General features: G+C 34.1%; 1 protein-coding gene across 1 annotated transcript in view; it reads left to right on the forward strand.

The window, feature by feature from the left end:
• The window catches only part of MGAT4C (MGAT4 family member C), a 375,955-nt gene that overhangs the window by 83,045 nt on the left and 276,670 nt on the right, over positions 1 to 16,240 (forward strand). Inside the window, exon 2 of the mRNA XM_027451594.3 lies at positions 8,520 to 8,607. The gene's annotated coding sequence lies outside the window, so the exon portion shown is untranslated. The remainder of the gene's footprint in view (positions 1 to 8,519; positions 8,608 to 16,240) is intronic.

The raw sequence follows: 16,240 nt of genomic DNA on the forward strand, positions 1-16,240 counted from the left end.
TTAACTTTCCCTGCAGCAACCCATACAGTGCCATGTTCTGCACTTGTAACTAGAACAGCAGTGGTATCACACCAGTGTTGTGTCTGCTGCTGAGCAGTGCTGGCACAAAATCAGGACTGTCTGTAACCCTTCCAGGGGGTGGGCAAAAAAGTGAGAAAGGAACATCACCCGGGCATCTGACCTAAACCAACCAAAGGGATATTCCATACCATATGATGGCACAATCAGCAATAAACGGTGGAAAAAGCAAGAGGGGAGGGGTGGGCTCTCATTGCAAAAACGTCTGTCCTCCCAAACACTGGCTACGTGCGCTGAGGCCCTGCTTCAAGGACATGGTCAAGCATCGCTTATTTGTGGGAAGTAGAGAGTAATTTCTTTCCTCTGCACTTCCACACAGCCTTTACTTGTTTTGTTTTGTTTTTCCCTTTCCCCCTCCCTTTTCCCCTTTCCCCTTTTTTTTTTTTTCCCTTTAGTTAAATTGTTTAATTAGTAATAATCTTTCCTTAATAATTATTTTTTCCCTTTAATTAAATTATCCTTATCTCAACCCATGAGTTGTTCTTTCCTTTACATCTTCCCCTCCTCTTCTAAGGAGGAGCAATGAGACAGCGGTTGTGGTGTTCAGCTGCCTAGCATGGTAAAACAACCACAAGAATCAAAGGTAAAATATGTGACTCCACATTAGTGAGTTATAAGCACTTTTATCACAAAACAAGTATAATTCAAGATTGTGAGACCTTGATATTTTCAGTTATATATTTTGAAAGCTAGTGCTCTCAAATTCTCCTCTTATATCACGTATTTCTTACACACATACAATAATACTTATACATGAACAAACATGTCTGCACAAACTTATGTGAAACTTTTCTATTTTTTTTGGTAGCTAGAAAAGCTTACAACAACCTTTTTCCTTTAACAGAGGTTTGACTGTTTATATTGTTGAGAAATGTTTACATGGGATGTGTTTTTGTCATTGTTGTTGGTTTTTGTTTGTTTGTTTTTGTTTCCTAAAGGAACATGGCTACATGAACCAGTTAATAACTTACAGTTAAATAACAGTTACATTACTGTTAAACAGTTAAATTACAGTTAAATAAAGTTAAATAACTTCCACCCTCTCATAAAGTTTTTATACCTTAAAACTTGGTATGCCTGCTTCTGCAACATGTTCTGGCACCAATCCATATGGCAGGAAGAACTGAAGTCCTTTCAGAGGTTCCTACTGCAAAGCTACATCTGAAAATTGGAAGTCCCATAATTTATTTATTCATTAAATCTAAAAGAATGAGCAACTGAAAAATGCTAGGATACTTTTACCACAGGAAATCTGGGAAAAATGTGCTGCTTTATTCAATTTGGACAAAAATTAATTAATTCAAAAGAAATCTCAAAATTACTGGTAGATCGTAATGTTTACTAGTGTTTTATCTACACTGGCTAGGACTATCAGATTTATACTTCTCCTCCTCCCCTTGAGGAGGAGAAGTATAAATCCTTGAGGAGGAGAGGCTATTTTTGACTATAATTTTATTAGATTGACTGCTAATTAAAATTATTGAAACAGAGCTGAAAACTGTAGCTGTAAAATCCAAGTTGTATTTTCCAGTAGCAGGAACTGCCGATAGCTACTGACTCTATACCTATAAAAATCTGTTTCAATAGTTTCTAGGTTTGTTTGTCCATAGCTCTCACCTTATAATGTTCAATATACAACTTTTAACATGAAGGTTAACAACTAAAAGGTTAGAAACATATCTTTTTCATGCTTTTGACCCTAAAGTCAGCTCATTACCAAGTCACACTTTCATTCTTCTTCAGCTTTGTTCTCTCAAACAGTAACCATTTACAGTAACCTTTTAACGTGATTTTTTTTTCAGCTTGTGTGCCCTGTTAGAGAATGAAGGAGAATCCACCTCTCACATTACAGCATTCTGTGTCTCCTTGCAACTAAAGCTGTTAGCAAGAACCTGTTTGCTTAAACTTCTCTGACAGATGTTTCACATCAGAAGTATTATTTTTCCCCTCTAACTCTTAGAATATGAATATACATTAGAATCCATCACTAAAGGTATAGTTTTCTGTCAGACCTGATGTGAAGAATTATGTAAGATTGTTTTTTATTACTATTATTTTTTGTTTGTTTATTTGTTTCCTTGTCTATAGGTCTGAATGAACCAAAACAAATGGAGACATATATTTTGTCCTATAAGTTTTGACTGGTACATTACTATACTTTAAGTATATACACGAAAACCAGGTAGGAGAGCAATAGAAGCATGGTTTAAGATCAAAACACTAGATATACTGTAAGCTAATTTCATTTACGTATCTAGACTAGTCTTATGTATCTAGACTATAGTTCACTAAGACGTTTCACTTAAAATCATCCTAGAGCATAGTTTTTGAGGTATATATTGCATTCTAAGGTACAAAAAAGTTATGAGATCATGGTGATTTGAAGAGTTTTAATTATATATTTTTTAAAACAATAAATAGGTTTGATTGCAATGTAATATTGTTAGTGATTGAAAAAATAGCTATAAAATTTCCACAAGAAACAAGACCTGAATTTTTTGTTGTATTTTGTTTGAAAATGTTCATTGTTATAGTGATTTCTTTTAAGACCTGTATTTGACACAGTAGGTTTAATTTAAGTACAGTTAATTGTTGTGACTATGTATATACCATAAATATTGTCCTTTCTTTGGATGCTACAGATTTTTTACTTATTTTATTTATTTATTTATTTTACAGAAAGAGTTCATCCTGGGTAGTTTTGATTATATTATTTGGAGATTTGTATCTCATTATGTCAATGTGTAGTCTTAATAAAATCTGACTTTTCAGAGGTGACAAGAATTTCCAATAAAAGCAATTGCTTGTTTGGGTGAACTCTAATTTGTAAAACATAAGTCCTATACTGGAATCAAACACTGAATGAAAAAATATATAATGAGTATAAGAGACAGTTGAGCTTTATCATAATTGTCAAACAAGCTGCAAGAGCCAATTTAGGCACAAGAGACACCACATGTTAGGAGGGTAGAAGGAGGTTGCACTAAAAAAAGAGTTCAATAGTGTAAATAGTATTATTATTCAATTCCTCTTCAGTTACTTTTTTTCCTTTTGATGTTTTCTTCCCTTCCCTTCCCTTCCCTTCCCTTCCCTTCCCTTCCCTTCCCTTCCCTTCCCTTCCCTTCCCTTCCCTTCCCTTCCCTTCCCTTCCCTTCCCTTCCCTTCCCTTCCCTTCCCTTCCCTTCCCTTCCCTTCCCTTCCCTTCCCTTCCCTTCCCTTCCCTTCCCTTCCTTTTTTTTTTTTTTCTCTTATTAGTCTTGGAGTTTTTCTTTCCTAATCAGTATGTCACTGTCTCTAACATTTTGTTAAAATCTTTCGTTAATTTTGTCTCATTTTAGTTGATGTCAAGAGTTTTATCTATATTTGCAAATTGGCTATGCAAATTCAGAGCTTAGTCATATTTTGCATGTGAATACTTATCAGTATGATGTTAGATTTTTATTTTACTGTTCCCCTTAGCATTTAATTTTAACAGATATCATTGAATGTCACAGTACATTATGCTTAACTCATAATGTTACCATGAAATCTTGACATTTGGTAGGTTTTGCTTTGACACCGAAAGCATATGATTTTATAGAATTTCTAAAGCAACACATTTGTTTTCATTTATTAAATAAATATTTATCAAATAGCTTTTCAAATGGAAGATAGTTACTACAATATATTTTAGTCAGTATTAATAGCTGTGCCATAAACCTCTAAATTTCTGAAGCAGGTGGTTGGCAATCAAGTATAGTGGTCTTCTGATGAGCAGAGGTTCAGTGGTTCAAAGTTTTAACAAAATAAAATCTCTTGTAATGTGTACATATTACTGTTCTTCCTCTTTACTTTCTTGTTCTGTTCCAAATATCATTTGAAGAGTATCAACCAGTCTATTCCTAGATGCTCATTTGCTATTGGATAAATAGAAATTTTACATATATTATTGAAAGACAGATATGACCAAACAGTCAGAGAACAGCAATAGTAGAACTATGCTCTCTGCAGTGTGGGCTAAGTTGCTGGAATTGTACACCTCTTGCACAAGAACACAGACTAGTAGGTGCTGCATCATGTATTTCCCTAACCATGTGTCATGATAGAATAAACTCATTTTTATACACTCTAAATTGTCCCAAAATTCTTGTTCAGAGGCAGTTTAGATGCTTCCATTTTGGCTAATCCTTTTCTGCAGCTGTGGTGTGTTTTGGTATTTTACAAGATATTGACAAGTCTGTTATTGAATAGTGAATAGTGGAATTCCAGCTTTAATACTGTTGAAGAAATAAAATTTTTCATAACTTCAGTTGATCATAGAATTCTTTTGCATTTCAACTAACTTATCGAATCATAGAATCATTAATGTTGGAAAAGACCTCCAAGGTCATCTGGTCCAACCATCCCCCTACCATTAATACCACCCACTAAACCATGTCCCTGAGCACCATGTCTAATCTTTTCTTAAACACCCCCAAGGGCGGTGATGCCACCATCTCCCTGGGCAACTCATTCCAATGCCTGACTACTCTTCCTGAGAAGAATTGTCTCCTAATTTCCAACCTAAACCTCCCCTGGTGCAACTTGAGGCCATTCCCCCTAGTCCTATCACTCATTATCTGTGAGAAGAGGCCAACTCCCAGCTCCCCACAACTTCCTTTCAGGTAGCTGTAGGGTGCAAAAAGGTCTCCCCTGAGCCTCCTCTTCTCCAGACTAAACAACTCCAGATCCCTCAGCCGTTCCTCATAAGATATCTATGTTCCAGACCCTTCACCAGCCTCATAGTCATTCTCTGGATATACTCCAGGGCCTCAATGTCCTTCTTGTACTGAGGGGACCAAAAGTGAGTATTCAGGTGTGGCCTCACCAGAGTAGAGTACAGGGGGATGATCACCTCCATGGTCCTACTGGCTACACTATTCTTGATACAAGCCAGGATGTCATTTGCCTTCTTCGCCACCTGGACACACTGCCAGCTGATGTTCAGGTGTCCATCGACCAACACCCCCAGATAGCTTTTCCTCTGCACAACTTTCCAACCACTTTGCCACAAGCCTGTAGCATTGCATGTGTGGTTTTCTGACCTAAGATTCCTAAAAATAATTCTAGCCAGTACACAGTGTTGATCTAATGTTTTCACAGACTTTTCTTTGACAGTCTTTGAACTTATCAGAATACTCATTTGCCTTACAATATTCAACTACAAAGACAAATTGAAGCACTAGGGTGATTTGCAGTGTTGTTTAGTTTGTCTGTTATAATTTCTGTATTTCTGACTTTCTTCAAGATATTATTGTGAGCATTTTTTTGGCCTTTAGTATATTACATTTATAATATACTATATATTTTATATATATATATATATATACTATATATTTAGGGCAGAATTATTGTTTTATTGCACTTATAAATCTTTATATGAAATAAAACCTATTGCTTAAGGGGGAAATGTTTCCTTTATTAGATAAGGCAACATAGATGTACATAATTCTGTACAGTGAGATTTCTGGGAATGCTTCTGTCTGTTATGTGCAGTGGATAAGTCATTAGCCACAACAAGTGACAAGAACCAGGAAGAGCTCAATTTCTAATATTAATTTTTTTCTCATCTCATGAATTTTGGTTTAGATCCTGAATCTGTGAGAAATCCTAATTCAAACTACTTCAAACACTCCAGATTCATAGATTATCCCTTCATATTCTTATATAAGCTTTGAGATATTTTTCCTAATCATGTCTCTTCTGATATGATGAACAAAAATCTAGTGAACTCTTGCAGAGAATAGGATAAACTATAGTACTAGACCATTGAGTAAGTTTTGTTATATCATTACCCTAATTGGATTTTATTTTACTGGTAAGTTTTTGGCTCATAAAACTATTTCTATGTAAGTGCAATTTGATTGTGTATTTCCTTTGAAAATTTTAAACAAATAGTTTTGATATAAATATGGAAATATAATTTTCTATTGAAAATTAATGTACTTCAGCATAAAGAGTTGCAAAAAGTAAAATGAAAATTATATGTATCCTATCACCAGAGGTCACAGTCTAAGCTAAAAAAAAAAAAAAAAAAAAAAAAATCAGCTACAATTTTTGCTTGATTTGAGCTAATACAGAGTAAGTACTTTTCTGCCTTAATGGCATGGCATCTCCTGGAAAGTTGAACTTTAATGTATTATGCCCTCATTTTTCATCCCTCGTTTCATTTCAATCAATACAGTTTTCAGACTCTGTAGGGTAGCAAAGATCTACTATAAAGAAGATTGTGATGGTTCTTTATGGTATCTATCTATATGATTCACATGATGTATTTAGCTTCAGAAACCCATTTTTTAGTGGAAAGACAACTACTAATATATAAGAAGCAATGAAAAGCAGCTTATTCCACACCTTTTGATAATTCTTTGAATATCTGAGTCCTTCTTCACAATAAAACAGTATTCTCCCCCCTGCCAATAAAATTGTAATTTTATTTCTATTTTTGGAAACAAGCAAACAAAAACAACAACAAGAAAAGAGTTATTTGCCAAGATAAAGTCTATTTGCATGGATAATAATACTGCTCCACTGTTTTTAAAAATAGTACCATTTTGTATTTAAAATCTGTTACAGAAGACTTGAGATTGACAAGTATCCACTAATATTAATTGAAATTCAGTGGAATTCTTTGGTCCCTAGAAAGCTTGTTTGTTTGTTTGTTTATCTTGTTTTGTTTTGTTTTCTTTAAACTTAACAGAATTTGTACATTTTTGTGACGTCTTTGACTTCTAAGAACATCATATTTTTTCTTACCTGAAAGAATAGATGTCAGCTTCATTATTCATGTGCAAAGTAATTGACACTGTTCTGCATAATGTCCTTGCCTCCAAATTGAAGAGACTTAGATTTAATATCCACTCAGTGGATAAGGAATGGGCTGGATGGTCATGCTGAAAGAGTTGTGGCCAATGACTTAAGGTCCAGGTGGAGACCAGTGACAACTGGTGTTCTTCAGGTGTCACTATTGGTTCCACCACTATTAAACATCTTTGTCAGTGATGTGGACAATGGGATTGAGTATATCATCAGCAATTTTGCCAACAACACCAAGTTGCGTGGTGGAATTGCCATACTGAAGGGAAAGGATACCGTCCACAAGGCTCTTGACAGACTCAAGAGGTGGGCCAGTGCAACCATGAATGAAGCAGTTCAACACAATGAAGCAGCTCAACAAGTGCAAGTTTCTAAACCTGGGTCAGGAAACAAACATGTATACAGACTGGGCAATGAGTGGATTGATAGCAGCCCTGCAGAAAAGGGCTGGGGTATATTGTTGGATTAAAAGATCAACATGAGCCAGCAATGTGTGCTTGTAACCTGGGAAACCAACCATATCCTGTGCTGCAAAATAAGTGTAGCTAGCAGATTGAGAGAGGTGATTCTCTCCCTCTTCTCCACTCCTGAGACGCCATCTGGAGTACTACACTCAGATTCAGGGCCTGCAGAATAAGAAACACATGGACCTGTCCAGAGGAAGGCAACTGAAGCACAGTCCAGAGGAATGCAACAGAAAAGGTCAAAGGGCTGGAACACTTGTCCTACAAAGAAAGGCTGAGAGAGATGAGGTTATTTAGTCTAGAGAAGAGGAATCTCCAGAGAGACCTTATCAGCCTTCAAGTACTTAAAGGGGACCTACATGAAAGCTGGGCAGGGGCTCTTTATCATGGACTGTAGAATTAAGACAAAGGTTAATGGCTTTAAAATGAAAGAGGGAAGACTTAAATTAGATTTTTGGAAGAAATTCTTTACTCAGGGTGGTGAGGCACTGGAACACGTTGCCCAGAGAAGATGTAGGTATAGATATAGATCCCTGGAAGTGTTTAAGGGAGCAACATGGTCTAGTGGAAGGTGTCCCTGGCTATGGCAGGGGAGTTGAAACTAAATCATCTTTAAGGTCCATTGCAACCCTTGCAACCATTCTATGATTCTGTGGTTCTATGCATGATTCAGTATTGAAAACATTGAATAGTACTGGCCCCACTACTGACCCTTGTGGTATGCTACTTAAAAGTATTTGTGGCCTGGACTACTAACACTCTTCAACATGTAAATGAGAAGAAAAATAATATGCAGTGATGGATCTGCACAATTCTACTTTGTACGAAGTATACTTCAAGTTTTTCTTACACTTTTACAGCTTTAAACTTTCTAGATATATGGAAGTGGCACTGCTCCACTGAAACAATCAAACAATTCTAGTATGTTTGTTTACTCTGCAAATTTTTATTCCCAATGATTCACAGTGTTTGCATCAACCTGTGTTAACACTAGAGAAAAGCATGCTAAACTGATCTGTTTTTTGTTATTTTGTACACAATAAAATGACCTTGTTTGGTGAGCCACTGTATACAAAGTGAGAGAAAATAAATTATTCTGAAAGATTTACATGGATTTCATTTTTGTCTGCTGTTTATTTCTAGAGGAACAGTTGTATCTTGAACCTCATTACGTGGCCTTGATACATTAACCACCTCTTCAGACGACTGTTAGATTTGACAAAGTTAAAAGGTAAGTGAAATTTTAAGCATTAATCAGTTTTAGAAAATGAAAACCTCTGTGTTTAGCAGGTGACATTATTATTATGCATTAAAACATCTAAAACCTGCAAGGGGAGAGTATCTTTTTAATCTATTTTAAAACATATGCAGTAGTTTAACTTGTTTGTGGTAATTTCTAAGCTGTGACTTTTTATTTTTTGTTTTTTTTTAAAAAAAAAAAAAAAGAAAAAGAAAAAGAAAAAGAAAAAAGAGGGAAATAAGCTGAATTTCAAACTTTTTTTTTTTTTTTTTTTCTGTTTATGTCTTTGGATCAGTAAAAGAAGAATCCAAGTTTTCAAATGTATTAGATGCCAATGAATTTTCTTAGAGTTGGGTGCCCCCAACTCTAAGAAAATTGCTTCATAAGGTGAATATATCCCTCCTGTGATGTATTAATTTATCTTTTTTAAGCAGAAAACAAAGATTGGGCAAGCTTAATACAAATAATCAAATAAAATGGAAAGAGTTAAATGACTGTAAGACTGAAAAAGCAATTATGTCAGGGTTTGGCGTAATTTAATTTAGGTGAAGCTGGTTACCTTAGTATTAGTTATTTTAAGAAGTCTTGTTATTTTATGCATGTATTGTATTGAGTATGCAGTATTAATTATTTTAAGAGTACTTTTCTCTGTTGTGGGTCTGTGTACTTGTGTTTAAAAACACTTTAAAAACATTCCTCATCATTATACAGAATTCCCAAATCCCCTTGATAGAAACTGCTTCTTTGATTATGTGAAAAATGTTGAGTGACACATAAAATATTAAGTGTTTTTAAAATACTGTTTCTAAACCTATGTCAGCTGTTATTTGCAAAGGATTTTATCATAATGTTTTGAAGCAAAACTATTTTCCCTAAATGCTGTATCAACATTATGAACATTCTCCATCTGCTACTATTCTTTAGATTGACTTTTCTATGCCGTTAATAATTAAATTTTACTTGAATGTATTTTTCTACTAACACACAGGATTATCAGAAATCTATTTTACTCTCTTTATCTTTCTGTTAACCTCTCTTCTAGTATTATTCTCATTTCATATTTGATTAAATATCTCCTGCCAATTATTTTCCCTATTGACACAGAAAAATCCAATTTCAATCACAACATTAGTAAAATCAATAGTTGAAAATTTTGTGATTCTCAGAAAAGTAATCTCTCTTGTAGAGACTTGAAGTTATAAAAGTGTTTTTCTTTTCTGACATATCGTGGCCCTTCCATCACATTTATAAAATAGATTCACATGAGAAACCTTGCCAATTTCTTGAAAGCATGCAAATCTGTAGAATAAATGACTTTAGAGATAGGATGCATCCATTCTGAGCAATCAAAGGTTTAAAAAATAAACATAAAAAATTGCTACTATCTGAATATCATAAGCACACTAAAACTTATCACAATGAAAGACTAAAACCTGGAATTTAAAAAAGTACTAATTGTGCATTGATGTTAGTGTCAATAAAGTGATAGTGGAGAAAAGTGTCCAGATAAAATAAATGTATCACTACTGCTTCACCAAACAATTAAGGATTTGGAAAAAAAGACCTAATTTTATGATGCTGTGTTTTTGTATGTTGTTGTTATTGTTGTTTGTCTAGGTAGAAACCAAGCATTTATTTAGTGTTAATAGTAATAGATATTATCATTAGTTTTGCCACCACTATTATATTGTGACAATATAGGTGATTTTTTCCTTTTTTTTTTTTTCTTTTAATGAGGTAATAGAAATGTTTCTATTCCATATTCCTTTTCCAAACTTTTGCAGTCCAAGAGTAACATCTCATTTTTCAGATAACATAGCTTGAAAATGAATTGTTAAAATTTTTACTTGAATTAACTTTCAACAATAGTTGTCTTAAATAAGTTGCTGTTAGCAATCTGCTATGTGCATTTTTTTTTCTAGGACAATGAATTTCTCTTATTGTTACTCTATGAATAAAAACTAATAATTATAACTCAATAAAACAATTTTCCTGGGAAAAAAAAAATGTTAAAAAAAAATGAAATATTTTGGAAATAATGGTCTTATACTTATTGGACAGGAATGTATTTTTCAGGTGGTGATTTGAATTTCACCATTCAGTCTTTGCGCACGACAAAAGCTAATTTCAATTCATGCCTTCTCGGGTCACAAGAAGAAAAAATGACAATATAAGTCCTTCTGTTTAAATCATGCAGTTTTCCTAGTCTCTGACTACATATTATCTGTTTTAATTATCTGCTTGTATTGTATTGCACTGTATTTCAAATAAAAATAATATTTTATGGTGTATCTGATCTAACTATAAATTTATCTTCTTGTTGTTTTTGAGCTTGGGAGCTAAATCTTTAACAAAGTGGATTTGGCATACGAAATCACTTTCTGGTCTCTATTTCAAAGGGCTTATCAAATAGTTGCTAGTAAAATCACTAATACCTATATCCATGTAATATTGCAGAGAGAAAGATATACAAAGTGAAAATGTGCAACATATTTTACTTGATTGGTTATAAACTCCCTGATGCATTTCAGGAGTTGAAAATAGTGTTTCTTGATGTATTTTAGAAATAAATCCTTTATTTAAATGCTTGATTAAAATGCAGATGAACATCATAAACTATTGTAATTTGAAAAGGTTCATCTCCTGATGCAATATCTCTTCCATCTGCTTTAGGTGTAAAGCTTGGAGCAAATGTGTTACAGCTATTGAATCCAATTTGGATTCAGATGCAATCCCCCAACCTAAAAGATCCTATGTGAATAAAATTCCATTTTATTACATCTAAAATTTCAGTTAAGTCAAAAAATCCCACAACATTATAATGAAATTATTAATAATGAAAAATAGTGGAACTGCTAGTTCTAATCTGCATAAGAACAAATGGAAAATCTGAATGACTCTGAGGATAGAATCAAATAATGCTAATTCAGTGATTTTTAGATCTTTTGTGGTTTGCCTAATACATAATGAACATTGTAACAAACCAGAAATCTGTGCAGACACTTATTTCACTGTGCTTTGCAGATCATCTCTGGATTTGGTCGACTGCTGGCTAAGGTCTCATATTATGGAATTGCATTACAGGACTTGTTTAGGGAAGTGAAAGGATCCCAGTTTCTTATATCTTTGCACACTATTGTTCATCTGTGAAGACCTAAAAGTAGCTTTGTAGATACTTCATAACATCAGAAACATGGTTAAATGTGAACTTTTGCATACATATACTTAAAAATTAGTAGGGAGGCACAATTTTCTTAGGCAAATGGTCATTAGTCTAGAGGCTGGAAGGTGAAGAGTTATGTTCTTAAAAGTATGTGAGAAAGGAAAATATTGTCAAAAAGGTAATTTCCCATCTATAATTATGTATTTGTAATTGACAAAAACAAAAACTGCCCTTTTTGTAAAATATTGTAAACAGTTTGTGCAAAACAGTCTTCTTTGAAAGCTGGCATGGAAAGCAGTGGTTTGACTTTGAGAAATTAAGCTCAGTAATTTAGTGGCAGGAAAGTGTAGACAATGAAGAGAAAAAATATATATAACACTCAGCTTGCAAAGAACAGTATTAGTTTGCGAAACGGTTACCTGTCAACAGTAGCTTTCTTCATGACTTTTTTTTATTGAAAAAAGTCATTGGATATTCCATTCACTCTCTTTTCAGTTGATGTTTTGATAGCCTGAATGTCACTCTGTTTTAAACTGATTTCCCCAAAGTTTAAAGGAACATCTAAATGAATCTATATCTTCAGGAATATTTTTTTTTCCTTTGATTCCTGGAGTTTTTAAGTCATGCTTGACTCCTGAACAAGAACTCTTCAGGCTATAGCACTATAGTCTTGCACACTAGAATCTTGGGTGGTTGGATTGAAAAGATAATTAACATGCAAAACATGAAGTAAATGCAGACAGTAACAGAAATATTCTCAAGTGTAAAAGAAATGAAAGAATAAGTATTTTATAATCTTAATCTTTCAGAGTGAGTATGTATACTTCTTACAGATATTTTCATTGTAGAAAGTTATTAAATACTCGCTAAGAGCAGAAAACATCTACACAGAAGAAAAATATACAAAGATCTACATTTAAACCTAAACTAATAGTGATTGAAGTAAAAACTATATATGAAGATGTATTTTGTACAAACCTACATAAAGTAGAATAAATGACTTCTACATCTATACCAAAAATGATGATGATACTTTGGCTACTGTAGCTCCTTTATGCCTGACCTACTAAGAGTAGACTTGAGTCTACTCTTGAGTACTCGAGTGTTTTTCTTACTGTTTAGAGGGGATTCTTTTAGGGGATTTTTTTTCAACCTTTAAGAAATAAAGTGTAAGTCTTTGCATAGTTACAGTTTACATCATATTTATTTGTGTTTTCTTGTTGATTTTTGTTTTCCTTTTATTGCCATTTTTGTATTAACAGGACCAAGCACAGAATAAAAATCTTCTTTCATACTTTCTGAAAGAAAAAAAAAAAAGGAAAAAAAAAAAAAAACATTTCTCAACAAAGGAAAATAATCTTCTGTTCTTGAGACTAAAGATAAATTGTATTGGTTACATTTTTGAAAGTCAACATTTACCAACCATATCAACCAAATATAATATAAGAACATCTCCAGTTGTTGGTATGTGTAGTGAAATTCTCATAATACAAGGAATTGTCCAAACTAGTTCAGAATTAGCCAAAATTGTTAGAATGAAAAATTTAACAGAATTCTCTTGACCTTTCCATATACTATCTTATTTGAAACTATCGAGTTTTAAAATTAAAAACAACTATAACAGATAAAATGAGTCATTTATGTAAATTAATTCTGTTTTACTCATTTTATAGATGGATCTTAGAAGAGCCAAAGGCTATTTCTGGAACTTGTCATGCATATTCTTATCACCCTAATACTCTTTGGAAATACATTAATTCAGTCTCACTAGAGCACAAGAAGTAAGATGGAGAGCATGTTGACTATGAATTGATTGAAATGTAGGAAAGCAAGTATACTGTCATATTGGGCTAACTTGGCAAGGTTTTGATAGTGAAGTGAACAGACAGGAGATGGAGGAGGGGAGTGCTGTAGCTGTGATCTTTGTGAGAAGAGCCCAGAATCTGCTCCATGTCAGATAAGAGCCAGTTCCAGGTGGCTCCAAAAGGGACCCACCACTGGCCAAGAAACAAGCCAATGAGTGATGGAAAGAAAAAAAAAGAAAATGAAAAAAAAAAATGTGCTGTGCCACAGCATCTGGGAGAGAGAGGGGTGAGAAAATGTAGAGAGAAAGGCACCAAGGTCAGTTGCAGAAGGAGGGCAGGAGATGTCCCAGGTGCTGGATCAGAAGTTCCCCTGCAGCCTGTGAAAAGGTGGAGCAGGCTGCCCCCCTGAAGAAGCCTATGGGTCCCACATGGAGCAGATTCTCCATGCTGAAGACCGTGGAGGAGCCCCCAGTGGAGCAGGTGGATATGTCTTAGAGGAGGCTGTGGTCTGGAAGAGGCTGTGGCCCAAGGAGAGCTCCCACAAAAGCAGGCCCCGGGCTGGAGCTGCACTTCATGGAGAACAAACCACACAGGAGTAGGAGGCCTGGTGGGAGCTGTCACCTGTAGGGGACCTGTGCTGGAGCAATCCAATCATGAGGGATGGATCCCATGATACAGACCTATATAGGAACATAGCTATGTGTCACTGTGAGACCACCACAACTGTTCAGATAATCTGTGTTAACTATCTGAAAAAAGTCAGTTTGAAGCAGTGTGCTACAGGCTAAATGTAGTCCATGCTATCATTCCGTCTATAAGAGAACCTATTCTTGTTCCTAATGAGTACATCAATGCAGCGAGATTAAATTAATATCAAAATTATGTCAAGTTGTTCCTTGCCATGTCACCTTTTCTTTTGATGGTGACTTACTGTCTCTAAAGTGTGTAATCTCAACTTCAGAATCAAAAATTTCTGCCTTTGTGGTAAAGAATGCTGAAAATTGCATAACTACAAATACACACTTAAATGGTTTGGGGAGAGGGGAGAATAACCCCAAACTTCTTGGTTGGGTTGCTTGAAGAGGTTAGTCTTCATCAGGAAGTGAAATAAGTAGGATCAAAGTCAAGGAAATAGACATTTGTCTTTACAAGATATCTTGTATAAGAGCATGGAATTGTTTGGGATACATATTTATGTCTGATATATAAATGGCAAATTTATAAATGGCAAATTTTGTAATAAAGTTTCTTCAGGATGTTCAATTGTTTCATATACTAAGAGTTCAGATGCATTTAAAAATAAGTTGGAGGACCAAGCAGTTAAAGAGAATTGTGAGCAATTCTTTACACATAGAGGAGTGTTGTTCTTAAGTTTAAGAGTGTTGCTTAAATTGCTTTCTGTGCATCATCAAAGTACGGAATAGTAAAAATATTATGTCACTCTGAATATCAGATATCAACTAAAAAGATTTGGTATCTGGTCATATCTGGTGTATTATGCACTACAGACATGTTGCATGTCTGCCTCCTGAAAGCTCAGTTCTTGGCCTTTGAAACAATGAAGAAACAAACAATGGCTTAACATAAATGACAGAATGTGAAGGTGTCAGTTTCTGAGGATTGGCAGGGCAAAATACTGGTGCCAGAAGGGGATGCATACAGACTGTTATAACATTTTAATGTTCTGAAGTTCTCAAAGTTAAGAGCAACAAAAAATTCATACTATGATCAAACATTCTTGATAAATTAGGATAGAAAGCATGTTACATTTTTTCCCCTTTAAAAGATGGAAAAATGAGTAGGACTGTTAATTTCTGGGACTATGAGGAAATAACCTGATCTTCTAACCCATTAACTATTACATATGAATGAAAATTTGCAGTGTCTGTACAATTAAGTTGATGACATAATGTGATAGAAATTACAAAGAAAGAGTGAAATGTAATGGGCAAATTGTAACTGAATAGTTTCTGATATATTAGGAGGACTATGGCCTACATAACAGTGTTTACCAAATTCTGAATGTGGTAAAATAACTGCCAACATCATTGACTAATAGCATTTTTTTCAACTTTCTAATCTGACCAATAAAAAATTTTTCAATTTCCATCTTGACTACTTCTTCAAATTTTGCTTCTTTGTTCTGTCTGAATACCTCTATCATTTATTATTATTATTATTATTATTGTTGTTGTTGTTGTTGTTGTTGTTGTTGTTGTTGTTGTTGTTATTATTAACAATCTATGAATCTTATTGTTGGCTGTGTATTCTCAGGTACTGAAAAGCAAACTATAATTGTGTGGGACTGTCTATTTCCTAGTTCGTTGTGGAGTAGTACAAAGAGGAAAAATGAAGGTTCAATAGATTTTATTAGGAAAGAGGTAACTTTCAGATAATTATAAGGTAATCCTTGCCTGCTGAAGAGCTGGGAACTTTCCTGTTGATGCATTTGAGAGGTTTCAAAATGTAAGAATAAAATAATTTTGTTTCTGAGAGGTTTGACAATATGTAAGAATAAAATAATTTGTTTTCTCCTAGCAAAGAAGATGACCTTTAAAAGAGCTAAAATACTTTTTTTTTTCTTTAATTCTCATGTTTTTCTTTTTAATTTGCTTCTTAGCTTTTTACTTTCTCTTGACCAGTACCAGCAGTTGCT

Source organism: Anas platyrhynchos, chromosome 1 (genome assembly GCF_047663525.1).
Source record: "Anas platyrhynchos isolate ZD024472 breed Pekin duck chromosome 1, IASCAAS_PekinDuck_T2T, whole genome shotgun sequence".
Taxonomy (NCBI): Eukaryota; Metazoa; Chordata; class Aves; order Anseriformes; family Anatidae; genus Anas; species Anas platyrhynchos.